Consider the following 27817-nt stretch of genomic DNA (forward strand, 5'->3'; position numbering starts at 1 on the left):
TAATTAAAAAAATATGTACAAATATTTGAATGGAAGTACATTTAAAATATCTAGATAATTGGAGTAAAAGGTTCACAATTTCTTATTCAAGGTGCACAAATGAGTATTTTTTCACGTGCTCCTTGATAAGTACAATTACTAAGATCATAAAATTGTCAAACATCTCTGTTTTATTTAAAAGGTGTAACATTTAGAAGGTGGAAGTTCAGTTATCAATATTAAATTAAATTAAGACCAATGTAAGAAAGAAAGCTCATTAATTAAAAATTCTTGAGAAACAGTCAGATACTAAGTTAGAGACTTGAAATCACGAACAATTCGAGTTTATTTTAATTTCAACATTTTTTGCCGAACAGCCGAAAATGCTATAACCCTCACTATCATTACAATTCAGATTACAAGTTTTTTTTTTAGCACTGCGTATAGCCTCTTTTTAAGCTTTATGTATGTTATTTCTTTTTTAAGATGTTCTTGCGCGTAAACGAAAAAGTAATGCAAATTCTTCCTTTTTTTTCTTTTCAGGTTTTAAACCTTCGGTAGCAAAGATGCTCAACAACCTTATACATAATTAATTAGTATTTAAAAGTTTGTGAAAATTTATTGAAGCATTTAATAGAAATCCAATGTGTAACTGGGTTGTTGTGTGGGCCTATTAAGAAGGGATAATTAAGATGCAACATAAATTATTTGGTTATAGAATTCTAAGAAACTGAAGGTGAGAAAAAATAGCGAAAAAAACATTGAAAAAGAAACAATTCATTTAAGTTTAATTTAGTTCACAAAAAGTAGATAAATTATAGAAAAATATGATATCACCCACCAAAATTATCTTTAAACAAAAACTGTACAAACCAGATTTCCAGATTTTTTTGTAATAAATTTTAACACACACACACACACACACACACACACATATATATATATATATATATATATATATATATATATATATATATATATATATATATATATATATATATATATATAAGTGATCAATACCAACTTTTCAAAGAATAGATCTAGGAACAAAATTCAAAATAATTTGTAAAGAAAATTATTCAAAAATTAAGAATGTAAAATAAAAATAACATTTGATATCTTTGTCAAAAATCGACTTTTTTATGTAGTCACTTATATTAAAAAACAGTAACCAAAGGCTGTTATTAAATACAATGTAAGGATCATGGTTGTGTAAAAGGAAGTGAGGCATCATAAAGTGCAATGAGATGTGAAAAAATAAGTACTTATACGTGTCATGTAAATGTGGTTTTTACAACAATTTTTTCTATAGATAAGTAGAGACATACTTAATTTAATGTGCAAGCGGGGCATTAATATAAATAAACAATGTTAAACTAAAAATATTACAATAAAATTTATAAAAATGCATTCCGTTTTTTAAAAAATAAAAAAATAACAATGATTTCCATAAACAAATATTTCCCTGTACAAATGATTTCTGAATTTTCTAATCGATGCTTTTCAATAAAAAGCATCTATCAGTAAAGTTTATGACATTAAAAAATGGTAAAAATTTCTAATAATTACATTATTTTTATTCCGATTCTTCATCTGTTAATTATTTAATCAAACAAATAATGGATGCTCACAGCTTTAACAACATCTGATATATCAAAAGTTTGAAAAATAACCAGGTTCTTTTTTATTAAACTTACTGATCAAATATTATTTATGTCAGTAAATCTAAAAAAAAAAAAAAAAAAAAAAAAACACTTTGAGCTTAGTCTCAGATCAAAGCCTTTTGTATTATTCATGTTTAGTTAAAAAAAAAAAAAGAAAAAAAGAAACGTCAATTTTTGTCACTAAAAAAATGTTACTAAAAAGTTTCTTTTTTTACTTATCAGTTCAACTAACAGTCACAGCTCATGGATAAGCTAATTACTATTGTTTTTTTCTTATCTGTGGAAGGTAGAATTCAAGCATTTTCATTTCTTCATTATAGAGACGTTCTGTTAATTAGCTGCACAGCAAATGATGCATCTCAAAAATTGTCTTAAAAAAAGGCCATGAAAAAAAAAGGGAGAAAAGAATGATAAGATTACTCTAATGGCTTTTCTTGAAGAATTTTTTATAAGCTCATCCACCTTTAGTTTTTTTTATTTAAATCCAATGCTTAAGCTTAAACATTTTTAGATTCATAGTTAAACATTATTTTATTTATAGGTTATCAAAAGCTAAGAAATTTGAAAAAGATAAATTTAATTTTAGATTCACATTAGTGAAATTCTTAAAGTTCAATAACCAATTAATATATGGAAAGGTTTGCTTTAAGATGAACCTTTTAAGAAAAATTAGTTTTTAGTTGGGGAGAGAGACGTTTAGTGACATCTAAGCTATGCTGCGCACTCGAGATTTTGCTTGCAACTCATGGTAAGTAATGGTTTAATGAGATCTATTTTCTTTCGTTTTTACATTATCATATTTTCAATTTATTGGAACCTTATAATTTTGAGCAGCTCAACTAGCACTGAGCAATATTGATAATGAATACAACACACTATCGTCATCATACTCTTTAATTAATTGATAATCTCAAACTTCAACAGCTTTAGAGGAAACATACAACTAATTACCATGAGATACATATTAACTCAACTATAACATGGAAAGCTTTCGAATTTTTATCCTGTTTCTTTGATTATCAGTAGGATATTTATAAATCCTATATCAATTTAAAAATATCAATTTAAATATCAAAAAGAATAAACTTTTTATAAGTAATTCTGCTAAATGTGAAAAAGAGATGATTTCTCCAGGTCTAAGTAGGTTCTGGATTCTAATTCTTTAAGAATTTTATGTGAAAATTCTTCATTAGTTTTTTCAGTACAAAAAAAAAAAACTTTATGATTTGAGACTTTCTCATATATAGTTTTTGTTCTGTAGGAAACTATGAAAGAAAATATTGTTAAAATAAATAAAAGAAATTCTCAAGTTTCTCCATTTCTACCGTTTAGAATAAAGGTGCCAACCTCATCACATTTTCGAATAAAAAAAATACCAAGAAGAAATATATTAATGCCTTTACATAATATATTTCTTTTTGGGATTTCATAATTTAGTGAGAAATATCAAAAACAGGTTATGGAAATGTAGTTATAGTATTTAAATTGGTGCATCATTACATTTATGAAATATGCATCAACGAAATGCGAGAAGAAATGATTGTCCTCTCTATCCAAAAGAAAAGAAATGGCCATCTTAAATACGATTTAGTTTTTGGAAAAATATTTTCCCCAAGGAGAGATAATTTATTACCTTTTTCTAACTCGAATAAGGCAGAGTATTTGTTACAGAAAAATTATTCATCTTGTCAGAAGTTATAAAAGTAAGGATGACAGGCTCAAAGCACTACCTTGGAACAAACAAATTGTTTGACTCAGAGCCAAGTAAAGATTTCAATGAAACATATCATCGTTCCAATTTAAATAGATGGCAACCTCTGTGTTGTGCAAGAACAGTTGCCAAAAAACGGCGTTACCATTCGATAAAAGGATATCGAAGGGCCGAAGAAAGCTTGAGATAAGCAAGTCACTTACAAAGAACATTTGGGTCGATGATGCTAAATTTAGAACAACGGAAGACACAAAAACATTGTGCCATCGTGTGAATGAAGTGTAGATCTATGTAAGTATAAAAAAGAAAAAGAAAAGGCGAATAAGGAATCTAAAAACATATGCTTAATGTTTTTCTTTTATTGCTTATTCACCAAAAGCCTTCTTATTTTCTTTTCTTCCCATTCTTCATTCTGGAATGACAAAAATGAAAAGGGTCCAGGAATAAAAAAAAAGAAAGAAAAGCATAAAATTAAAGATTTTCTTTGTGGAGAATTTATAACTGTTTTTTTCTTTCCTTTCTTATTTTATTTCATGCTCCTTTTGCATTTTTGGAATTAGCGTAGATGATTAAAAAGAGAACAAATGGTATTTCCTCCTGGAATTACATGAGTTTCAGAATTTCAGGTAAAAGAATTCAATTGTTTTTCACCATAATTTGCTAATTTATATTTATATAATGTTATATGCTTTAGATGTTAGTTCCTGTAATCACTTTTGAATAACATGCTTAGTTGGTTTATGAATTTAAATATCTCTTAATTGTATAAATAGCTTTTCGGCTGGTGGCCATAATTTTTCTAATCTTAGGAATCCGATAATTAAGAAGAATGCAATGTTGAATATTATCGTAAATAAAATGGGTATTGTTTTTGCAAATAGGAAATAAATGGATTGAGTTGCATTGAGCGTTTTATAAAAATAAATTAGAAAATCTACTTTAAAATGGTTAAGCAGTTTTTTGAGGTATGTTTAACTTTCAAAATTCCTAAATATGTACCCTTAAGAAATATTTGGGAGGAAAATATTATTCATAAATATTTTTCTATTAAATATTATATTATTTCATAAATTAATAAAATATTGAATCAAATATTAATTATTTATTAATTAATATTAATATTTGATTTAATTTTTTTCATTATTTTTTAAATAGTATTAATTTATCAGTAAATATATTTAATAATTTTATTTCATTTTATTTTTAGAATATTGATTTCTAATTCTTTTATTATTAACGATATGTACCTTTATATGTAAGTTTTAAATATTTATGATATAATTTGAATATTATTTATCTATTTCCATATCTATGCCATATATTATATGTCGTTTTTTTGTATAATAGCGTATTATTTAAATAAAGTCGACTAAATATCCATTTTCTTAAAAAAAAATTGTTATCATTAGCAAAATAATTTTTCGATATAAATTTTCATCTGAAAGATTTCTTTCATAAAAAAAACTTGTACCATAATAATTTTACATGAAAAATAGTTTTTCTTTTGTTGATTGAACAGATTGTTTGTTATATAAATGTCTATTGATTCTAGCTGTATTAAAATGGGATTATTTTCGTATTTTTTGTAGATTTTATTCACAGTGATTACAATAAAATCCCAGTTAGTAAAAATTCTGATTTGTACGATGTTTCAAAGCGCTTTGATTAAAATAGTAATAAAAATAAGAGTAATAAAAATAATAAAAATTGCTCAAATAAATACGGATTCGAATTTGTGAAGTTAATCCCCAGAGATTCTTTGCATTTAAAATCTGTTCTTTTTAATAGACGATCCGATTTTTATTGCGAATCTATTAGACGGTGAGTAAATTAGTCTGTAAGTACAAAATGATATAAAAAAAGCACCTGAAACATCAGTAAATGTGTTTAATTAAGTCTTTTGGAAAATTTTAACGAAAAGAACTATAAAATATTTTATTCAAGGATTCTTCGATTAGAAAGAAATATGAGAGAAAAAACATTTAATTTTGAAACAAAAAAGAAAAAAAGATTCCTGTTATAATTTTCTTTATTTTATATGTATTGAGATAAGAAAAAAAGACACACTTAGCATATTGTTTAATTTCTTGTTTTTACTAATGTCTTCGCTATCATAACATTAAATCTATGAAAAAAAAAAAGCCGTTAAGATATTTTTTAAACGATTAAGGAATGACTAATATATAAAAGAAAATGTAAAGAAGAATCGAGTTTTCTTTCTAAAAAGTATGATAGTATTTTAGACAAAATTCCTCTCTCGTCTTTTCATTTTTAAAATTCTTTCTATTATATAGAAATGATAAAGTGCTATTTCTCTCTCTCTCTCTATATATATACTCGGATTCGGAAAACTCCCACGCTTTTGCGCATGCGTCAGGAGGCGTTTATTTAGTTAAAAAAAATAAGGCAAGATAAAAAGTAAAAGGAAGAATTCTTTACATTAGGTGAATTCATGTGAGGGGAATAGGGTTGTTGCAATAAGGTGAATTCAGATTATTCGTGGAATTAGGGGGTGTAATAACTTCTCATCTTTCTGCGTACCACTTCTCAGTGAAGTACATTCGTAAAAAAAGTATTAGTTTTAGGATCTTGAAACTGAAACTACCATGGCAAAACGCATAAATATAAATCCAAACACAGACAAAAATAGAAAAGAAAAAAAATAGTTTAAAAATAGAATTAAATTCAAAATATTGCAAATTATAATTCGTAAAATTAATTATAATATTTGTGAAAATATATCAAAATTTAAAAAAAAATTGTAAAGGAAAAAAAACTTGTATAACTGAAAAGCAATGTTTTGAATTTTAAAGTAATGTAAAAGAAATTTTTTGGACTAATTTGTTCCGTAATTAAAGTGAGAAAATGTGAAAATTCCTATTGACATTTTGATGAAAATCAAAATAAAAAAAATAAAGTGATTGCCTTTTACCCAAAATGCAAATAATTGTATCCAAGAAGTAATGATTTAAACTGTAAAATTTTTGAACAGTTTCTGAATCTAACTTGTCGCATCACGCTTTTTGATTGACACAGTTTAATTTTTGATTAACAGTTTGCATGCTGATATACATTATCCTAGCAAAAGAATGGTATGCCTACTACTTTAAAAAATGTGTACATTGGTATTTCAGTTTGTTTTTCATTTTAAACTTCAGTTATATTTGACTTCTTTGCGTCAATGTATGCATTATAATACTCATACATCAGAATTCTATAGAACAATAAAATTTACATTTCCATTTTTACTTTCTCTTATTTATAGTATAGAGAAAGTATAGTAATCGTCAAAAAATTCGAACTCGACATTTTCACGTTTTAGACCTACCTCTCTGAGTTCGAAAAACACATTTTTGGAAAACACCTGTCTGTTTGTCTGTGACAAATAACTCACAGACGCTTTCAGCTAGATGGTTGAAATTTGGCATATGACATTAATATTGTGGCGGATTGATACGGGTGAGGATAGAATCTGGGACTGAGATCCTTGTGGTTCGCAGCCCAGTAACATGACCACAATACAAAAGCAATTGCTCGTGCAGCGCAGCTGTTAACTGGTTTATAATCTTTCACCACAGACTCTCCCTCCAGTGAGTCGGAGGCTGTTGAGTGGTGATGTATTTATTAGCTGTTGAGTCTAATGTGCCTGTACCCATTTGAGTATTTGATAGCGCCAAACGTTACGGCGAGCGTATGTGGGTGGGTAGTTGCTGTTGCTGCTTCAAGTGTGTCTGATGACTTTGTATTGCTGCGTCAAGTGAGTCGAACGACTTTGGGTTGCTGTGGGTAGATGGCGCCACAACAGCTGTACGAAGGTTGAAGTTCATCATCCGAAGTCACCAATGTGGCGGATTGGAGTGAGCGGGGATATAACCCGGGACCTTGTGGTTCGTAGCCCAGTAACATGACCACAATACAAAAGCAATTGCTCGTGCAGCGTAGCTGTTAACTGGCTTATAAGCTTCCACCACAATATCAAATTGGTAGATTTCTATCAATTTTGCGTCAAATACGTTCAGAAGACGTCCAGCTCTTCGAATATAAGTTAATACGATAACTATAAAGGGAAGAGAGCTAGTTATATAAGATTCAATACACAGATTTAACATCCGTAAATGTGATCCGTATCCGCCACATCCGTACCTAGCAAATTTTTAGCGATATTAAAAGAGAGTTTGTCTGTCTGTCTGTAATGTAATCGCGATAACTCAAAACGCAATGACTTAAATGTATCAAATTTGGAACATGATTTTGTGATTTTAAATGTTGTTTTATGTCAAATTTTTGCTTCAATCACTAGAGAAAATGACAAAATTTGAGTTTTGGATACTATAAATAATTATTGCCAGCGTTTAATCGACAAAAAAACTCGCTAATGGGGACATGATTGATTTAATATAAATGCTAAATTCATGCCAAAAAATATTAGCAACTATTGTACGCCAGTGAATTGTAAGACATTCTCTGGTTTGGCCTGTTTATTAGGGTATGCGAGAAAGTTTTGTGGAGACTACTCCCACTGGTTAAATAAGATTAGATTTTGAATGTATTTTATCCTTAAAATATTATCTTTAAATTAGAATTGTTTTGTAGCCTTTGAACGAAAATTATGGTAGCATTTTTTCCCTGCCAACGTTCCCTAAAAAAACAATCAAATTATGAAGTGCCAAAAAAGTGTTAATCATTTCACGTACCCACAACATCAGCATTTTTTAAAGAACATTTTTGCCTCATTACTTCTCAACTCCCCACAACCTCATTTTTTGCAGCTTAACAAAAATTAATCGTTAGTTACGGATCTATTGATTGATTTAACACTCGAGAAAATACTCTGATAATTAAGGGTTGCTGGAATAAAGAATACTGTGTTATTTATGGCAAAATAAAAGGCGATGATTAATAGGGCAAAAGAAGAGATTCAGTCTGGCACTCGCTTGTGTGCTTAGAAAAGAATAATGAGTTTGCGATCAAGCTGGATTTTAATACCCAGCTGTTATTAAGTTGCAGCCGCTATTTAAATCAATTATTTCTTTCAAATTGAAATACTTTCTCAACTTTCGTCAAGAAGAGACTTTTTCCATCCATAAAGTTTCACTTAATCCCAAAGTCAGCCGTTTATGTACCATTTAAAAGCTGTTAAAAGCAGTTATTAAAGTTAGTGGAAAGTGTCATAAAACAATTGCGTCTTTTAATTAAAACTCTTCACAAATTATAGTGTTTTTTTTTGTCTTTAAATAATAAAAGTTTTTTAGTTCAGGTTCGTTGGCAAAGATGATACGAAATTTTTGTTAAATTGTCGTATTTATCTCATTGTTTTTAGTTCATAATAAATTTTTAAATAAGGAACTTCTTGATGTTTTCCAAATATTTAAGGTATAAATTCAGAATTAAGGAATAAATTTTATTTAGCAAATTAATTAACAGCAGGAATTAAAAGTTTATCAAGGCAAAATTTAGTTGCAAATTGGGAATTTAGTGTTTTTATTTCAAGTAGAATAATAGTATTTTTTATACTGAAATATATTTAACATATGGTAACGATACTTTTATTCTATTAAGTGGTGTATTATTGACATTGTGTAAATCATATTTAATTTAATTTTTTTAAAAAAAATAATGATAAAAAATTAAATAGAATGTTGAAGTTAATAACTTAATTAATTTCATTTGCAAAAACATAGAATTAGTACATATTTTGTACACTTTATTAACTTGTTTCGATAGACTTTTGTAATTGGTTTTACATTCAATTCCCGAGATGCAACATTTTTGACATTTTTTTACTCTTTTGTATTCTTGATAAAAATGGACTATTTTAATGTTTTTAGAAAATTTCGTATCATTTAATGGATTAATTTAATTTAATTAGCCGGCGTCCTGGCATAGGGATAGCGCATCTTCTCCGTGATCTGGGCGTCCCGGGTTCGAATCCCGGTCCGCGCATGGTTGTTCTTCATCTGTGTTCTATCTGTGAGGTGTGTGAATGTGCCCCCCTGTAATGAAGGTTTGTGCAAGCGAATGTGTTTCATCTTCATATGAGCTACAAGTCAGACTTGTGCCTCAGGGGTCTTCACCCTCAGAAGCTTTTGCCCACCCACCCCCTTTCAATGGTAACGCAGACACGTCATCATCATTCATTTAATTTAATTTTGATTCTGTAATAACACTGTCATCCGACTGGCATATTATAGGAAATATTAAACCATTAGATTTAGTTTTAATATTTCGTAGTAGTACTTATAATGATGATTTAATATAAAAGATCAAAAATCCGATTGAAATCAATGATTAAAAAATGGAAAAAAAATATCTCCTTTTAACAAACTGCTAATAGTGTGAGCTTGAAAATTATTTTTATTTATAAGTATTTCCTACTTATTTAGTACCTAACGTTTAATATTTTAAAATAAATTTATAATAAATTTGTAATCAATTCCGTCAAAGGTTTGTCCATCGATCTGTGTATAATTTCGCCTGCATTTAAATGTGATAACCTACAAATATATCGAGTTAGATAAATGAAACTTGGTACAAAGTTTTATCATCTAATACATAAACAGACTTAAAAAAATTAAGTAAATTCTCCAAAGTGCTGGCTGTCTATTGGACTATCCATTCTCATACATGCGAACGCACGCTAAAGATTACGATTGAAATTTAATGAGTACAATTGTTATTTTGTAACAAATTTTGGTTCCAATAGATAGAAATAAAGAAATCCAAGACAAATATTTGGTTTTCTTTATTATACTATAAAACATAAAAAAAATCCCCCAAACACTCATGGTGTTCATAATTTTTTTAAAAGTTCCATAATTTTATGAGGAAGGTGAAGGGATAATACTAAGATTTGATAGCATTTTTCTGTTTTGTTTTTGAAAGTTTTTGAGAGAATATTTATTCCCTTTGGTTCCACTCAGATTATCATTTTATTAAATTTATTATTATTATTTATTAAATTCCTCTTAAAATTTTAAACTTTGTCTATCATTTCACCTAAAATTAGATTGCTCTTGTTAATGTTAATTTATGGAAACACTAGATGTGATTACAAAATTAGTTTTCTTTCCCGCTATTTTTTATTTGTGTCTGCATAAGGTAAGAATATATCTCTCTGATTTCTTTCCTTTCGTCTCTGTTGCAGAGACAGTTTCTCTTTTCAACCGCAATGAATATAAAATACATCGAGAGGAAGTAAATTATGTTTCAAAATCAGATATGGAACACTGTCGCTTGTTGACATATTGAATATGTTTCGCTCACTAAAGCAATGCTCAGCAGTAAAGGCAATTTAAGTTAAATAAATAGTTTCTGCTTATCTTGATGTGAACAAGTGCTGCCTGAATTCATATACCTGACGATAGGGTTACTAAGGATAAGGAGGAGGATAAAGATAAGGAACTAATAGATGTAAAACTGTTCAAAATTTCATATGCCAAAGTTGCGGCATTTATATTTATTGCGTTTATATGCATGAGAAAGTAAAAATCGATTGAGGGGTATAGTTCTCAATTTGATACGAATTTATGATTTAGATATTATCTACCTGGTAAGATTATTAAATATTATCTACATGGTAAGATTATTAAATATTATCTACCTGGTAAGATTATTAAATATTATCTACTTAGTTAGATGATTAAATATTATCTACCTGGTTAGATGATTAAATATTATCTACCTGGTTAGATTATTAAATATTATCTACCTGGTAAGATGATTAAATATTATCTACCTGGTTAGATGATTAAATATTATCTACCTGGTTAGATGATTAAATATTATCTACCTGGTTAGATGATTAAATATTATCTACCTGGTTAGATGATTAAATATTATCTACCTGGTTAGATGATTAAATATTATCTACCTGGTTAGATGATTAAATATTATCTACCTGGTTAGATTATTAAATATTATCTACCTGGTTAGATTATTAAATATTATCTACCTGGTTAGATGATTAAATATTATCTACCTGGTTAGATTATTAAATATTATCTACCTGGTTATTTACTTTTTGTATCTATCGAGTTAATTTGCACTCATACAGTAAGACAAACATACTTCCTTTGAAGGGATTTCATTCAAAATTTGATGGAAATCTTTAAACCCTATTTAAAGACCACATACCAATTTTCGTTTGTCAAGCATACAAAACATTTTGAATTTCTGCTTTCACAACCAGGCAGATTTAATTCGAAAAATGTCTTTTGTTTTCCGAATTCAGGTTCTGAAATGCGGATATTCATCAGAATCTCGAATTCAGACTTTTCAATGAATACTGTAATTTACTTTATGTATACTTGTATATGAGAAACTAACAAAAAAATTTAAAGTTTGACAAATTTTTCCTAAATTGTAATATGTAGACAGATATACATGCACCTTTGACATTTAAGCATTCAATAACTGAAAATAATAATTTCGCCTGTAAAATTTGCTATATATATAATGGATTTCTCGATTTTCTGAAAATAAGGCTACTTATTTCGGATCAGAAAGAAAATAGCCAAATCGGACTGTCGAACAGTGGGAGTATATTATTAAAAAAATTCCAATCATTGCGTTAAACGCAATGTAGATTCAATTTTCAAAAACCATTGAACAGAAAGTAAAGATAGTAGCTAGAAATCTTAGATTCCTGTAGTTTGTATTAATAGGACATGTCTCAGACGAAAAAAAAATTAAATTAACACCCTAGATAGAAAACTAGTAATTTCAAAATATGCAGACTGGCTGTTTTTTTTAAACACAATTTTTAAAACTGGTTGATTTTTCAAAATAAAAACAATCAGTTTCTGTTCCAAAATGAACGGCTAATCTTCACCAACATGAGGAAAATTAACAAATTGTTTTTGCATTTCAAAAAGGGTAATATCTTTCGAAATAATGATTATAAGGATTTCATGAATCTATTATCCAGTTTATTTACTTCTTCAGCTCCCCCTAAAAAATAAATGACACACTTAAACTAAATTAACCTGTTTTTTATGGACTATGCGAGTTCTGAATCAGATGTAAATGTTTGATTGCGAAGATGATAGAATATCAAGAAGTAATATGCTTCCTGTAATGATTTTCTGGTCATTTTATTACTTTGCACTATTGAATTAAGAAATAATATGCATCCTGGAATGTCTTTCTGGTTATTTTATTCCTTTGCACTATTGCATTACATAATAAATGAAGAAAATTTTTGTTAATGAGAAAAGAATATAAGTTGCACCCCGAATGGCGTAAAAATACTTTCATCTCACAATATTTTAAAATAAACAGCATTTTCCTATTTTCTTATCAGAATATATGTTTTAAACTTCTAGGTTTTGACTTTTTGTACAAAATCTCCTTTTAAAATTTTCTATTTTAGACAGACGGTAATCTTATGGTGGTGCATTAGTAAAATTTCATTTTCTATTGTTTTATAAATACAATAAATACCATCAATAGTTAGAATTCCTCTTGCCTTATCAATAAATAAATTAAATGCGTTACTCTGAAAAAAAAATGAAATATAATGCACTCCTGAAATATTTAATAGGATATTCTAAAAAATCAACATCCTAAATACAATATTAAAAACCATGATTTACATAATGCGAGGTTTTAGGATCGAAGAAGAATATTTATATAATAAAAATTAATTTGAATATTTGGATTCTTCTTGCGCATGACCTTTATTATGAGTATATTTTTTTCACGTACATAACAACACATGAATAAAAGAAAAAAAAAGGTAGAGCATACATAGTTAAAATTTTCCTTTCATTATTAAGAGAGAAATTTTGAAAATGAATTATTAGGAGAGAATATTTGAAAATGAATATTGGAAGCATTTATGAATTTTAGACCAAATTTGGTTTTATGTCTTATTTTAAGGCTCAGGAGTTATTTTTTTTCATACTGAGCCAAAAGCCAAGTTTGGAGAAAATACAAAATGAATGTTAAAATTTCTGACTAAATTTTGAGCAGAAAATTGTTAAGCTTCTTTTTATACCTTAAAATAAAAAAAAAAAAAGATTATTTTTATTTCCTGTGTATTTTTTAAATACTTATTTTAAACTATTGACTGAAATCATGTGATTGCAAAAAGCATTTAAATTTAAACTTTAAGAAATGGTGTTTATTTCAAAAATTTAATCTAATGGAATTAATTTAAATTATGATTTAAAAATCGACAAGCATTCTTTTTCATATGATAAACAATTTCACTTCTATCAGAAACAATTAAATTTGAGGTTTTAAAACTTGCGATGGAAAATAATCAACATTTTCTTTTTAAGTAAAAAGTGCCCTTTCGCTATTTTTAAGTATTTACACACAAAATAACCATCTACAATATGAAGATTAGGATATTAATTAATGTTGCAAAAAACAATACGAAAGATCTATTATTTCATCCAGAATGCTGTTCGGTTAAAGGGTTTATCTCTGTTCTGATACATTAATTACAATTTCGTTTTGAAAGAAAATATAATCTTTTATTAGAACAATAATTAAATTTCAAACAAACGTAAAAGATTATTTTCTATGTATCTGCTTAATTTTACATAAGTAGAATTTTATGAATATAGATGTGCATGTTTAATCATATCATCAATTTAGTGAGAAAAAAAATCTTCATATTAAAGTGGAAAAGGGAAATCAAAATTTTCCATTATTGAAATGTATACATAGGTGGCTAAATTCTTCCATATTTTGCATTTTTTATAAAAATATATAATTAGGCAAAATTTTGTATTTGTTTTATTTCTTTTCAAAATTAAAATACTACCAACCACTTCTGATATTAGAAGATGATTTATTTCTTGTATTTCCAAAAGCTTGACAGATTTTTTAAACCTTATTCACGGAAAATGATAATGAATTTCTATTGTCTCATGTGTGTTAAAGAAAGCTTTCAAAGATTACTATGCGGATTATTCATACAATGGAAGGTTTTGATGATATGAATTTAATCTTTAAAAGGTTGATATTTTTGAATCAGGGAAACGAGGACGGTTGAGATTACCATATTCAAGATTATATTATTTAATTATTTCCTTATCGGACAAAAGTGATTTTTCAGTTTTTCAAAAATAAATAAAAACACGAGTATAAAATTAGAAAATTAATTAGTATATGAATTGATGTAAAGTATATGAATAACATATAAATATTGTACATGAATATATGAATTAAAAAATAGGAAAATGAATTGAGGAAATCTAATATGCAATATAATATAATAGTCAAACCATCATACCTTGTATTGAATTAGCAATTTAAAGAAGAAAAGAAGTAGAACGCTTTGAAACTTTATTATATTTTCCCAAAAACTATGTTATCATATTACTTTTTTAAAGAAATTACTAAGAAAATCATTAAGTAAACCATTAATCCAAGAAAATTCTATAAAAGTTTTTTTTTAAAAAAATGATAAATTAGAAAAAAAATAGTTTTCTAAGAATATTTTCAAATTGTTCTTTGGATTATTTTACTTCTTTAACGAACTGATTCAATCCCTAATTTAATAACGCAATGTTTTTTTTTTTTACTTATAAGTTGAATGTCTTTCGTTTAATTAAGGCTACAGAACACTTCGCAACATGGAGTTAATTTGTAGCAATTCTGTAAGTAGGAATTCATAATCTTTAAACTGACTACAAATGAATATTTTTGCTTCTCTTCTTCATATGTGGATAATTTTTTTCTTTAATATTATCAGAAAGTATGGATATTTAGCATGATTAACAATAATAAAATAAATAAGTAACAATAGTAAAATAAATAAGTAAGAATATTATTAATTGTAGTATAATACAAAAGTAAAAAAAAATCCGTCTATATCTTAAGAATAAATTGAATTCTTACAGCTATTATAATGTTTAATTAAGGCAAATAAAATAAAGATTTTTGATAAGAATTTTCTCATGTGTTTTAAATGAATAAATAATAAATGTGGATAATTACGACCTTAATGAATGAAACATTTTGCTACGTAATTATTATGAGATTATGGTAACTATAGTTGTAATATCTATGGATTTATGATGAGAATAAACAATAGGAATAACAAAGTATGTTTAATGATTTGATTTTTTTATATGTAATAACAAAGCGTGATGTATGTGAGGGATTTCAGTTTAACAAATATGTCTTCTAAAATGTGAATTCATTGAAGATTAATATATTTAGAAGAAGATAATTGAAACCTGTAAGCAATAAAAATTATATTATGAAATTGCAAGTTTAAAATATATTGTAAAATATATAAGAGAAGTGTTTAGTTATTTGCTTTCTTATTTAAATTCCTTTACGTTACACATAAGAGAGATTTGAGTTTAAAAATTTTATATTCTATTTAACTTACTTACTTTATATTGAAGACAAAAACCCGAAGTATAATTTTAATATAATATTAGTAAACATAACAGTCCACTGCTGTCAGTAATAATGGACAAAAAAATCTCTGCCTTTGTGGTTGCCACATTAGAGGATGCGTAAATCCTATCTACTGATTTGTCATCAAACAGCGAATAAAGTTTTTTTAAATGACTAATTTATCTATATGTGAGAAAGCTAAGCGTGAATAAAAACTGGTTATGTATTTATAAACATCACGTATTTACACTATACTGGATTCTAACAAAGGTTAATAAGCTAATGTCTGCAATTTTTATTATTTTAATTTTATGCCGATTCATTATATTCTTCCGTAGTAAACGAGTTAGAGTTTTTGCAAATACTTTCTTTCAGAATATTTTTAATTTTGTATTTAGTGTTAGATTTCTTTCTATTAATGGATCACTCGGTGAGGATTGTGGGTTTTTCTATATTTAAATGAAAGTATACAGAAAACTTTTATAAAGATGTGGTTTTATTAACAAATTGCGCGCATGACAAAACCGTATTCTTCATATTTATTTTCTATAAAAAATAATGGATTAAGTACACTTAAAATAAAAAGTTCAAAGAGGGAAAATACTCAAATAAGCTTAAATATTGATCAAATATAAATATAAAGTATTTGAGTATTATATTTGAATATTATGTAACTATTTTTTTTCCTTCAAATGCTTGTCAATTTGCATAAGTTAACATTTGATGAAACTTCTCAAAAGCCTAACGTTAAGCAGCTCAAACTTATCCCTCATCAAAGGAATTGTGTTTTTTATTTATATTTCTCACTAAGTATTTTGTAAAATATACAGCTTTCTTTTTTGATAATTTTTTAACTTTTCTAAATGGCTTCTTTCTTTTACTAAACTATCACTGCGTAGCTAATTCATGCAATTCTTTATTCGTCTTTGTAGACCAATTCTCAGTCTTCTGCATTTTTATATCATATCTTCCAATTGTTTTTGCAAGTTAAACGACTCATTGGCTTAATTTTTAACATACCAACGAAGTTAAAACTTTACTATTTATTGTGAATGAATGAAGATCCAAAGTTGGACGAAAAATAAGAATTTCTAGAGATAGTTTGAGAAAATGTAACATTTATGAATTTTATACAATCCTATAAACAGTCGGTAAATTCACTCTAACGCGAATCGGAAAATATCCTCTTAACTAGATGAGTCTTTGTACTTATATTCAAGGTCAAAATTATGTCATAATTATTTCCGAAATCTTAGAGGCAGACAACTAATGATATAAATGAATACCATTTCTTAACTTACCTTAATAAACTTCTGCAGAATTGAACAAATAGTGTAGTCAGTCTATCAGCTGACTCCCACTTTGTTTCGAATACGTGACTGGGACCTGTAATCCACTGATAAGCTGTAGGAATCAATATGCTGACTTTGTCTTGCCTTCGCAGTGATGATAATAGTTGTTAATTTTACTTTTATTTTCTTGGATAATTGTCGATTGGATAATTTTGCCTAGTCACTGAGATTCTTGAAAGAACTTAATGAAACAAATTCAAAATGCACTGAAGAATCAATCATCAATTCATAAGCACGCAATTAAAGGTGATCCGTTATAAAAGTAAAATAGATTTCAATTATTTTAAAATAAAATAAATATACTTTTTTTTTTGAAAAAGATGTATAAAAGAAAAAGGTGCTTTCTTAACAAAGCGAAAAAAACTAGCTACGAAGTATCATTACAACTATATCGGCAGTGATAATATTTTCATCCAGAATGAGTTAAAGAGGTAAAGAGAAATATTATTTTCCATATGATATTTCTATTAATTTGATAAGAAAATTTGAAAATATTAAACCAAAACTACCAAATATTTTGAACTTTAACTTTGGAAATAAAAGAAATTTCGAAAATGGCTATGATATTCTTCATAATAGTAGGGATACTTATGTTGATAATCCAGCTTATGGTTTTATAGAACATTTATTTTATACAGACGAGTGATTTTGGAAAAAAACCCCGCACTTTTTAAAGATGATTTTATAACTCAACACGACACTTTAATCTCCACACAAATATGATAAATTCCAAATTCCAGCTTATATTTTGATTTAGTCAATTTGATGTTTTAGGAGACATGAACCTTAATAGAGACCATTTTAACAAAAGGATGTATTATTTTTTTCTCTAAGCACACTTTCAAACAAGTAATATTTTTTAGAGGTTGAAAAGTAAATTTTGTCAAAGAATTATCAATGATGAAGTAATAATACAATCAGAAAAATCATGATAAAATTTCAAAAAGTTTGAAAATGGAAAAAAAACTTAATTAAAATAAAGAAAGATGAATATATATGTCATGAATCAAGGCATACTGGCAATGTTATAAATGTTGTGAATTAAACTTATGCAAGCGTTGGACATTGTCGGCTCTTCGTTGTTGAACCAGTTAATCGACTTGAAATTCTCGCCCTCTTTGGACAGGCTCTATTAGGAGTTCTGAAAAATAGCAAGAACTTTCATTCTGGAGCATTATTTATATCAGGTTGATATAAACACTTGAAGCCTAACATCTTTTTATTCTCTTAGCTGTGGTGCTGGCTTGACATGAATGTAACTAAGAAAGGATTTTATTCTTATTTGATTTTATAAGATGGAAAAGGAGTTTTAATCCTAATCTGAAGAAATTTTATCTCATCTTTCAGCTCAGTAAATATATCAAACGTAAACTTTTTTGATTTTATAATAATGGTAGAGGTCAAATGAATTTCAACAATTTTAAATAAGCTAACAAAGACCATAGAAATTGGATCAAAGAGTGATGCTAGAAAAAGCTTGGTGTTTTTATACTGTATAAGTATTTTTACTCCTCATAGATTTAAACCGAAATGATGCAGAATATTTCATTATTATTTGTAAAAAAGAACTGAAATCTTTAGCCAGTACGTGCTAGAAAGCCGTTGGATCTTTTTATAGTTAACACAGTCTCATTTATTCTTTAAAAAAACAGACATTAAATATCCTTCATATTTCAGATTTTAATCGCTATCAACCCGTAGACAAATCTATGCAGAATTTACTCCTTAATATTTAAGATAAAGTGCGTACAGAGAATTATAATTTAAGCTTTTTTTATAAAAAAAGGATTATGAACTTTCAAGAATGAATGTAATGTATTTTAAGCTAGAATGTTTAATTTTCACTTAAGAAGATTCAGCATGATGAAGAGTGTAATCTTGTTTTTACTATTAAACGGAAATCTATATTTATTTTCAAAAATCTAGTTTCTACCTTTGTCATTGAGCAATCTCCGTCGAAATCTTAAAAAGCCAAAAGACTTTGTAATTTGTTCCCTTTTATTCTTCCTCGCACGCAAATGCATATGAAAATCAACTTCACGATGGAAAAATTATTTATATCTTGGACCTAGAACTAACTAATTTTCTGAGACTCAGGTATTCTTTCATAAATATCACATTAGCTGCATTCGAATTTGGTAGACATATTAATAAATTACTTGTAAATTGGAGAAGACACATAACGAAACTGATGCATTCAGAAATACCAATCAAAATCTTCAATTAGTGTGAGATTTTAACACGCCATGCTTGGCATTTGCATCCGATCACGACATCAGCTAACACTGCATATAATGAATTATTTCAATTATATTTAGCTTTTCCTGCGTGGCATTGATAATTCTTTGAACGAATTAGTAGGCATCAATTATAGGTACATTTGGAATGGGTTACTGCTGGTTTCTGCTATCTTAACTCAGGTTTATCTTAGAAACTGAAGTAAATGTTTGTTTCATTATATCATGTTTTTATGGGGCATACATGTTTTCTTGCTGTCAAAATGGCGAAAGTGTTTTTGAAATTATCATATGAATTCGTATTTCGAGGCAATAAGAATTTTTTTCATTGTTAAGGAGATTGAATTAATTTCCCTTCTTATTGAATTAAAGCAATTGCTGAATTTTTGAGATTTAGGTGCTTAATAACAATTTTAATAATAGCCCAGTAACGCATAAGCTCCATACATTAAAAAAATACTGTTGAATATATAGCAAAGATTAGGGATACACAGAAAAATTAGTTATTATCGTATTGCATTCATAATAATACACATGCTGTGAATACAGGAAATAAAGCGTTGAAATGTATTGTAGCAAAATATATTTCAAATAGTTTTAAAAATTTCTTAAAATTAGAGAAAATATATCAGAAATGAAAGTATTCTGAGAGAAAGAGAAGATATAACAGAAATGAAAGTGTTATGAGAGAAAGAGAAGATATATCGGAAATGAAACTGTTATGAGAGAAATTAGTTTTAAATTATATAAATGCATTTTTCAAAATTATTTATTCAACATTACTGATTATTGTTCTTACTGAGCGCATTCTAAGAATAGACTACAGGTCAGAATAGACTGCCTGAGAGTAAGCTAACTCCCAGAATAGATTATCCAATTATAGACAATATGCCCGATGTTACAGTTGTAGGTTTAATAATAGAATATTTGCAAGGGATTTTGTATCCAGACTATAGGATCGTGTAATATACATATAGTACCCAACCTATAAATTTTGTCACATTAAAATGTTACTTCCAATACTTTCCTTGATCATTTAGCTTAAAAAAAGTTTTACAGAAACTGCTGAACATATGAACATTGTAAAATACCTAAAATATACCTATGACAAATATTCGAACTCTAGGTAGGACTATTTCTACTGTACTGCTTCAATACACACACACACACACACACACACACACACACACACACACACACACACACACACACACACACACACACACACACACACACACACACACACACACACACACACACACACACACACACACACACACACACACACACACACACACACACATCTTTATTAGAAGAAGAGATAAAAGGCTACGTGTAATCTTTTAAATTATAAGGAAATACTTTCATTAGGATACATTTCTTTTTATCTTTGATTTTTCTCAATAAGCGTATTCATTCGAAATTGCGCACAATTTGAACTGAAGAACTGACTGCAAGACTAAAAATGTTACTAAATATATCTTCAGCCCTTATCTCAAGGAATAAAAAAAATAAGCAAAAAAAATCCTCTTAAATTAGATTAACTGATCCAGAAGAAAAGAAATCAGATTAATTTTCAAATATTATTGAGAAAAAAGGATACTATTTGAAAGAAAAAAAGTTTCTGGCTCAATTCAAAGTGATTCATTCTGCTTGAGTTAGAGAGAAAAAAACTCAATTAATTAAAAAATAAATATTGCTATTTGGATATATATAGAAAAAGCAAATAAAAAAATCACGAGTTTAATGAACAAAAATATTTGAAGTTAACTTTGAGCTTATTGATTCTACCTAAGAGTTTTCAAAAATTAATTGCAAGTTTCAGCAGTAACGTTCAATAAAAATTCTCAATTGAATCAGATTTTGAATCAGCCATTAAAAAAAATCTAAAGATAAATAATAGTTCAGGAATCACAAACAGTTTATTATTCGTTTGTAACTTTTTAAATACATGTAATTAAAAAAAATATGAAAAATTCTCTTCCGATTTATCCGTTGTATTATAGCACACAGTTCGCATGTAATTATCATAGTTTTTTTCATTTAAAAAAGTGACTATTAAAAGTTTTTCTCTTTCTTTATAAAAAGATATTCATATCATTAGTTGTTCAGCAAACGATGCAGTTCAAAAATTTCTTTTTAATTCAAAAGACATTAAAAAAGAGAAGAGATAGATAACAATGTCTTAATGACCTTTCTGGAAGGAAGGCTGTGCGAAAGACCTTATTTGAACTTTATACTTTATGTGAAAACCTTTATGACCTTGATTTGTCTCTGCTTGACAGGTATTTAAAGAAAGTGTCTTAGAAGATCGTATTAAGCATATTGCATTGATTGCACAGTCTCAATAATCAATAAAAATGTATCAAAAGTTCTTTGACTATGATTATGATGCCACTTTTATTTCATTAACAAAAATTCGACGTTTTGTTTATTAAAACAAAAATCTTATAACGTACATCTTTATTAGTTTATTTTTAGATAGTTTTCCGACATCTTGTATATTTGATATCTTTATAATATCCATGATATGAAATGTGTAAAATATTCCCAATTTTCAGAAAGATAAAGTTTCAAATTCTTTGCAAAACCAGTTTTTTAAATACTACAAAAAAAAAAGATACCAAATCTTTTTTGCCTTTAAATTCAAACGATATTTTTTCATTTAAAAAATGTATAATTGCATGTTCGTTTGATGTCGCAACTAATTATGCATGCGATTAGGGCTATATTTATGAAAATATGTTTTATTCCTTCTAAGATTAATCTTGAAATTACGTTATCACAATTAAAAATGGCAACATCATTTATTTCATTATTTCAGAAAGGTTTATGCATGTCTAAAAAATTAGAAAATACTCATTTTGTTACTAAGCAATCTATTGCGAAATAAAGTTTAAAAGCTGAAATTTTCAAGCATGATATTACTTCTTTGAGGTGATAATTCATATTCCAAAGAATGAGTGAGATAGCGCATTTGTAATACGTAATAACGGCACAGAAAACGTATTTTTACTCATAATTATGAAAGAAAGAAGTAAAGTAATAAATAAAGAAGTAACTTATTCCAAATGAAAATTCATTAAAAATATTAGGCCATAATGTAAATAAAGTGTAATAACATATAGAGAAAATTAAAAATGAAAAAATATTGTTTATATTTTTAATGCTTTTAAAAGAAAATTTTTATTTTTCTTATTCTTATTATTCAGTTTGTGTTGATAATAATAAAAATGGTACTCAAATGAAAAAAAAAATGTAGAAAAAAATTAACTTTGTTGTGGCGTATCTTTTTAACAGTTTCTTTTCATTATTGTTTATTTTTATATATTTTTGGAGTTTACTTCAATGATTAAGAGTAGAAAAAAAATGGCTGTCCATTCTAGAATAAAAATGCATTTTCCAAAAGAATTCATTTTTATTCTAGAACGGAAATTCATTTTTTTCTTTTTTCTTTCTGCTCTCTCATTTTTATTGTTATGGGTTAATATTACCTCAAATTTTTGCGTGATTATTAGAGAAAATAGTGTTTATCTAAATCATAAAGTTCAATTTCTGGCTAATTAGGTGAAACTCTTTTCTTTGCATTCAGATATAGAAAACATTCACTAATGAATGTGATATTATGATCATTAGGAACAATACACTATCGGGGTTTTCATAAAAACAATCTTTGGTTCATTTTGTTTTGTTTGAATAAAAACAGTTTCTCGGTTATTAAATACCTAAAAAAATAATCTGTTAATAAGAAAGAATAAGAAAATTTGTTACTGATGTGAAAATGAGAGACGGAGACGGCTGTGTTGTAACCATTTAATTCCGGAAATTCTTTATTGGTATGTAACATGCTATATATAAAAAAATGCTTGGGTAATGTAAGTGTAAAAAAAAAAAAAAAAAGAGTTCCATTAGATATGTTAATTTTTAATATGAACTAACACTTTAGCTGCCCGCATCCTGGCATAGGGGTAGCGTATCTTCCCCCTGATCTGGGCGTGCTGGGTTCGAGTCCCGGTTTGGGCATGGTTGTTCTTCCGTTGTGCTATCTGTGAGATGTGTGAATATGCCCTCCTGTAAAAAGGGGTTGTGCACGCGAATGAGTGATGCGTGAGTAGCGAAGTCGTACTCTTGACCCAAGTTGGCTCTACGATAAAAACAAGAGGACCTCCCCCTTAGGCTTAAATCGGCTGTCTTTGAACAGCGGGCTTGTCAGTGGCAAGTGCCATAAGAAACAACAACAAGACTTGATCTTCTTGTACATCTAAAGCTGTTTACGCTTCGGTTGATAAAACGTGACACTATATATGTTTTCAAATCCCTAAATTTGTATGAATAATAAGCAAACACTTTCTAACGTTCTGGTTATTTGATAATATAATGCAGAATATTAAATAGAATGCAAAAAATATTTTATTTAAAAGAACTTTGCTTTGCAAAATATTATTAAAAAACATCCTTAAATTCTTCATGTATTATTAATTATTTTCAATCGAATGTAATTGACAAAAAATATACTATTTCCAATGCATATCAATCTTCGTACAAGAAAAGTTTGCTCAAGGAAATGGTTTGAAATATTATCCTAAAAGAAAAATAAATAGTGGTGACATCTTAGTATAAAATACAAAATTGAACCTTTGAATGAAATATTTAATATTTGAAATTAAAACTACAATTTAATTTGGTAATATTTGATGAATTATTTACAATCTCATTTTGAAAGAAAAAATTTCTTTCTCAAAAACAGACATTTTAAAAGATTCAACAAACATAACTAACAACTTTTCAATTACTCGTTGCTATGACATCATATCTGACTTTCATAAATAACCAATCGGTGTGCTCTTACATAGTCCTAATTCGAGTAAAGGTAGCTATTGTGCAGCCAGTTTGTGTAGTTATTTCCGAAGGAAAAAAAATTGGATTGAAAAGCAACAAAAAATAATTTAATAGTATTGGAAGGCACGATTTAAAGTATATTTTATTTTCAGTTTATCAATCGTCGTAAGTGTTACTGTTTTATTGAGAAATATGATCTCTACTCTGGTTACCTCTGCACGACATTTTCTGACAACTTTAAACAACCACATATAAGATATAAACATTTGAGAGCAGATATATCTAATGTATACAAACATTTTTTCCCACTAACTATATATTTTGATCTATTTGGCATATGACATTTTGATGTTACGATAACAATATTATAAATCTTTCGATATGAAGAAATATAATATTCCCAATGCTTTTGAAGAGTTACTATGCTCAACAAACAGACGCATCTGACAGATGGAGTTTATTTTCTTTAAGCAATTTCCATTATAGACGGAAATTAAATCTTCCATTTGGCTTAAAAATTTTAAAGATTATTTACTTTCTCCAAATACATCGGAAGCCACGAAGTTGGTAGGAATCGTTCAAATCATTTTATGGAAAACGACAGATGGAAAAATACAGTTTTCTTTTCTGATACTCGTCTCTTACCTTACATAAGTTATTTCTGCCTGAGTCTCTTACCTTACGTAAGTTATTTCTGCCTGAGTCTCTTTCCTGTTGTTTACCTTTCGGATGAGGCGTCTCTTTTCCCCTGTGAAGAAAGTCAAATGCGTCCCTCAAAAGTAAATTATGTTTCAACAACAGATTGCAAACACAGCCGCTTTGTTGACATATTGAAAACTCTCCGCTCACGAAAACCGAATTCTTTGGTTAGATGTTATTTGGCATAAATAAATAGTTTCTGTTTTTCTAGAGGCTGTAAGTAAGTGAAGTTTGTAGAAATATTTACATTTTAGCATAAAATCGTATCAAAAGCGAATAGACTGAGTGAAAAATAAGAAAAACAATACAGTAGGTTTTGCTTAATTTTTTAAAATATTATATTTAAACTACATAAAATGAATTAGTAAATTTAATAAAAAAGTAGGTATTACAAAGACAGTTTTAATGTGAAGTAAAATACCATTTTCTTATTTTAATTATTTTTTAATTTTTAAATTTATAAGTCATTAACATAGATATAATAAAATATTGAAATCAATTTTTTCTCAAATTTACTACTAGATGGCGCCACGTGCAATAAATTAAATTTTAACTACAATATTCGCTTTTGAATAATTAAATTTTAAAAATATTATACTAAAATATTGCCATTGGGTGTATACGAGTGTTCCAGTTTCAAGTTTTATAGTTGTTAAAAAGCTATTATAGCTAAATTTGTATTCGAAGCAATTATAATTTTCTAAATTACAGTCATAGATAGATTCATTCATGGCAGTAGTATTAAATAATTTCTAAAATGGCTTTTTCCAACAATCTGTTGAGTTCCATAATAAATTATAATGTCCAAATATCTTTTCGTTTCTCTCTTTTTTAAAGCCATTTTAAAAAACCTTTGTTCTTCCCCTATTTAAATATAAATAATTTCCTATTTCAGACAAATTTAATTTGAAAGAAACGTGATGAAATTTATTATTTTGATATAATGGACTTATTTAAAATATAACTGACGTTATTTTATGTAACAGACAAACCTAAAAAAGTTAAATAGTTCTGAGTCTGAAAATTAAGAAAAATACTTTTTTTTTTTGTCACCGATTCATTAACTTTAGATAATCACTGAAAATACAGATGACGAGTATGCGTCTTGTTTTTCCATGAAATTTATTAATCATTTAATTTTAGATTTTTTTAAAAATGTCTTAAAACAGTAGTTTATTGACATCGATGAGTTAAATCTCAAATCTGTTAATTTATCTGCCTTTACCAAAATACGACAAATTGACTAGGGACTATTTTCATTGGAAATTTTGATTTATACGCAATGAGAAACATCCGTATATACGTCTTTGGCGAAAACAACGGAAAAATATGCCAAAAAATATCTTGAAGTTTGTATAAACATTCACAAATTTGGAAAATAGATAACCCACATTATTGTTTCATATATTTTTAAAAATATTTCTTATGTTTATTCAAAAGATATTCATAAATTGACATTTGGACTTATAGTTGTTTAAAATCTTATGCATCAATAAATATAAGCGACGATATTTATCAAAATATCAATAAAAAATGACATATTTGAATGCGATTTTATTCTCGATATGTAAATGCTGGTTTTTAAATTTAAAAAAAAAATCAATTTTATTATATCACTCTTTGTAAAATGTTTATGATAAAATGCTATAGAAGACTCTTAAAATATGTATACAATTAATATTAAATAAAAATACGTAACTTTATTTTTTCAGTTGAATCGGTATATACATTACATTCTATAAGATACGTTTCAAATTTTAAATTATATTAAGCTAATGTATTTTATAAAGTAAAATTTAATTAATTCCTCCCTATAACACAATTGATTTTTCTTAATGAATAATTTATTTTGAAGAAAGACAATATTTAATTTTAATATTATTATGTTATATGTAAATTATGTAGTGCATCGTTCATGAGAAAAATATGTCCTGACTCGTAGGTAACAGAATAACTAAGTTTGTCTTGTAAATTATAAGCTCACTAATAAAGCGATTTTTTAAAATTTTTAATTAGGTTGCTAATTAAAATATTTGAAAGAAGGTAACATTGAATTTTGATATTATCATAATATTTGTAAATTATGTGGTGCATCTTGAATGAGGAAAAATGTATTTCGCATAGAAAGTCACTATCTTAAAACAAGCATATTTGTAGCTCTATTCGTAGATGTTTCTAATGAAGTTATGTGCTCTTTAATAAGAGAGTTTTTAAAATTTTAATTACATTGTTACTTGCAATCTAAGCAAAATTTTGACTTATATCTTCAGAGATTTAGGAACAAAATGCTGCACAGAGTTCCTTTTATGCCCCTTTAAAATATAAAATTTTCATTGGCAGTAATTTTATTTACATTCTATTTTTTCCTTTAATAGTAAATTGAAGATAATTTTAAACATTTAAAAATAATTAAATGTTTAAATATTTTTTATTTTGAGTTATTTGTTTATGTGTAATTGGACGCCTTTATACATAAGAGCTAGCAAAAATATTAGATACATTTTTTTGCGAGCATATTATCTTTGTTTTATAATAAATATAAAATTTTAAAGAAAAAATCTAAAAAAAACTAGAGAATGAAGTAAAAAACATGACGAACAATGTTTCAAATTTCATTTTTTCTCAACAAAATTTTTTGAAAACGTAATTGTTAAATATGTATTTTGCAGAGAATATTTATTTCTGTACATTCCTTCCATTTAATACACTTTCATTTTGATACATGAAAGTTTTTTTTCTATTTTAATGAACACACACACGAGTTCGCCCACACAAGTTTAAAGAATTTGGATATGTGCAAAATTTATATATGGATGAGTAAAGATATTTAATACGATCAATTATATTAAAATTTTTTATAACGATTAACTATCCCATAAACTTAATTTTCCCAAGAATAGCTTCTTATATAATTTTTTTAAAAAATTTCTACTGTATTAAGTATACAAAAAGAAAGTAAGGTAAACGTAAAAA

At 27.1% G+C, this 27817-nt stretch overlaps 1 long non-coding RNA gene across 1 annotated transcript in view; it reads left to right on the top strand.

The window, feature by feature from the left end:
- The first annotated feature begins 3841 nt into the window (after positions 1 to 3841).
- The window catches only part of LOC129963970 (uncharacterized), a 124226-nt gene continuing 100250 nt past the window's right edge, over positions 3842 to 27817 (top strand). Inside the window, exon 1 of the long non-coding RNA XR_008784044.1 lies at positions 3842 to 3980. This is a non-coding gene — a long non-coding RNA (uncharacterized LOC129963970). The remainder of the gene's footprint in view (positions 3981 to 27817) is intronic.

Source organism: Argiope bruennichi, chromosome 3, assembly GCF_947563725.1.
Source record: "Argiope bruennichi chromosome 3, qqArgBrue1.1, whole genome shotgun sequence".
Classification (NCBI taxonomy): domain Eukaryota; kingdom Metazoa; phylum Arthropoda; class Arachnida; order Araneae; family Araneidae; genus Argiope; species Argiope bruennichi.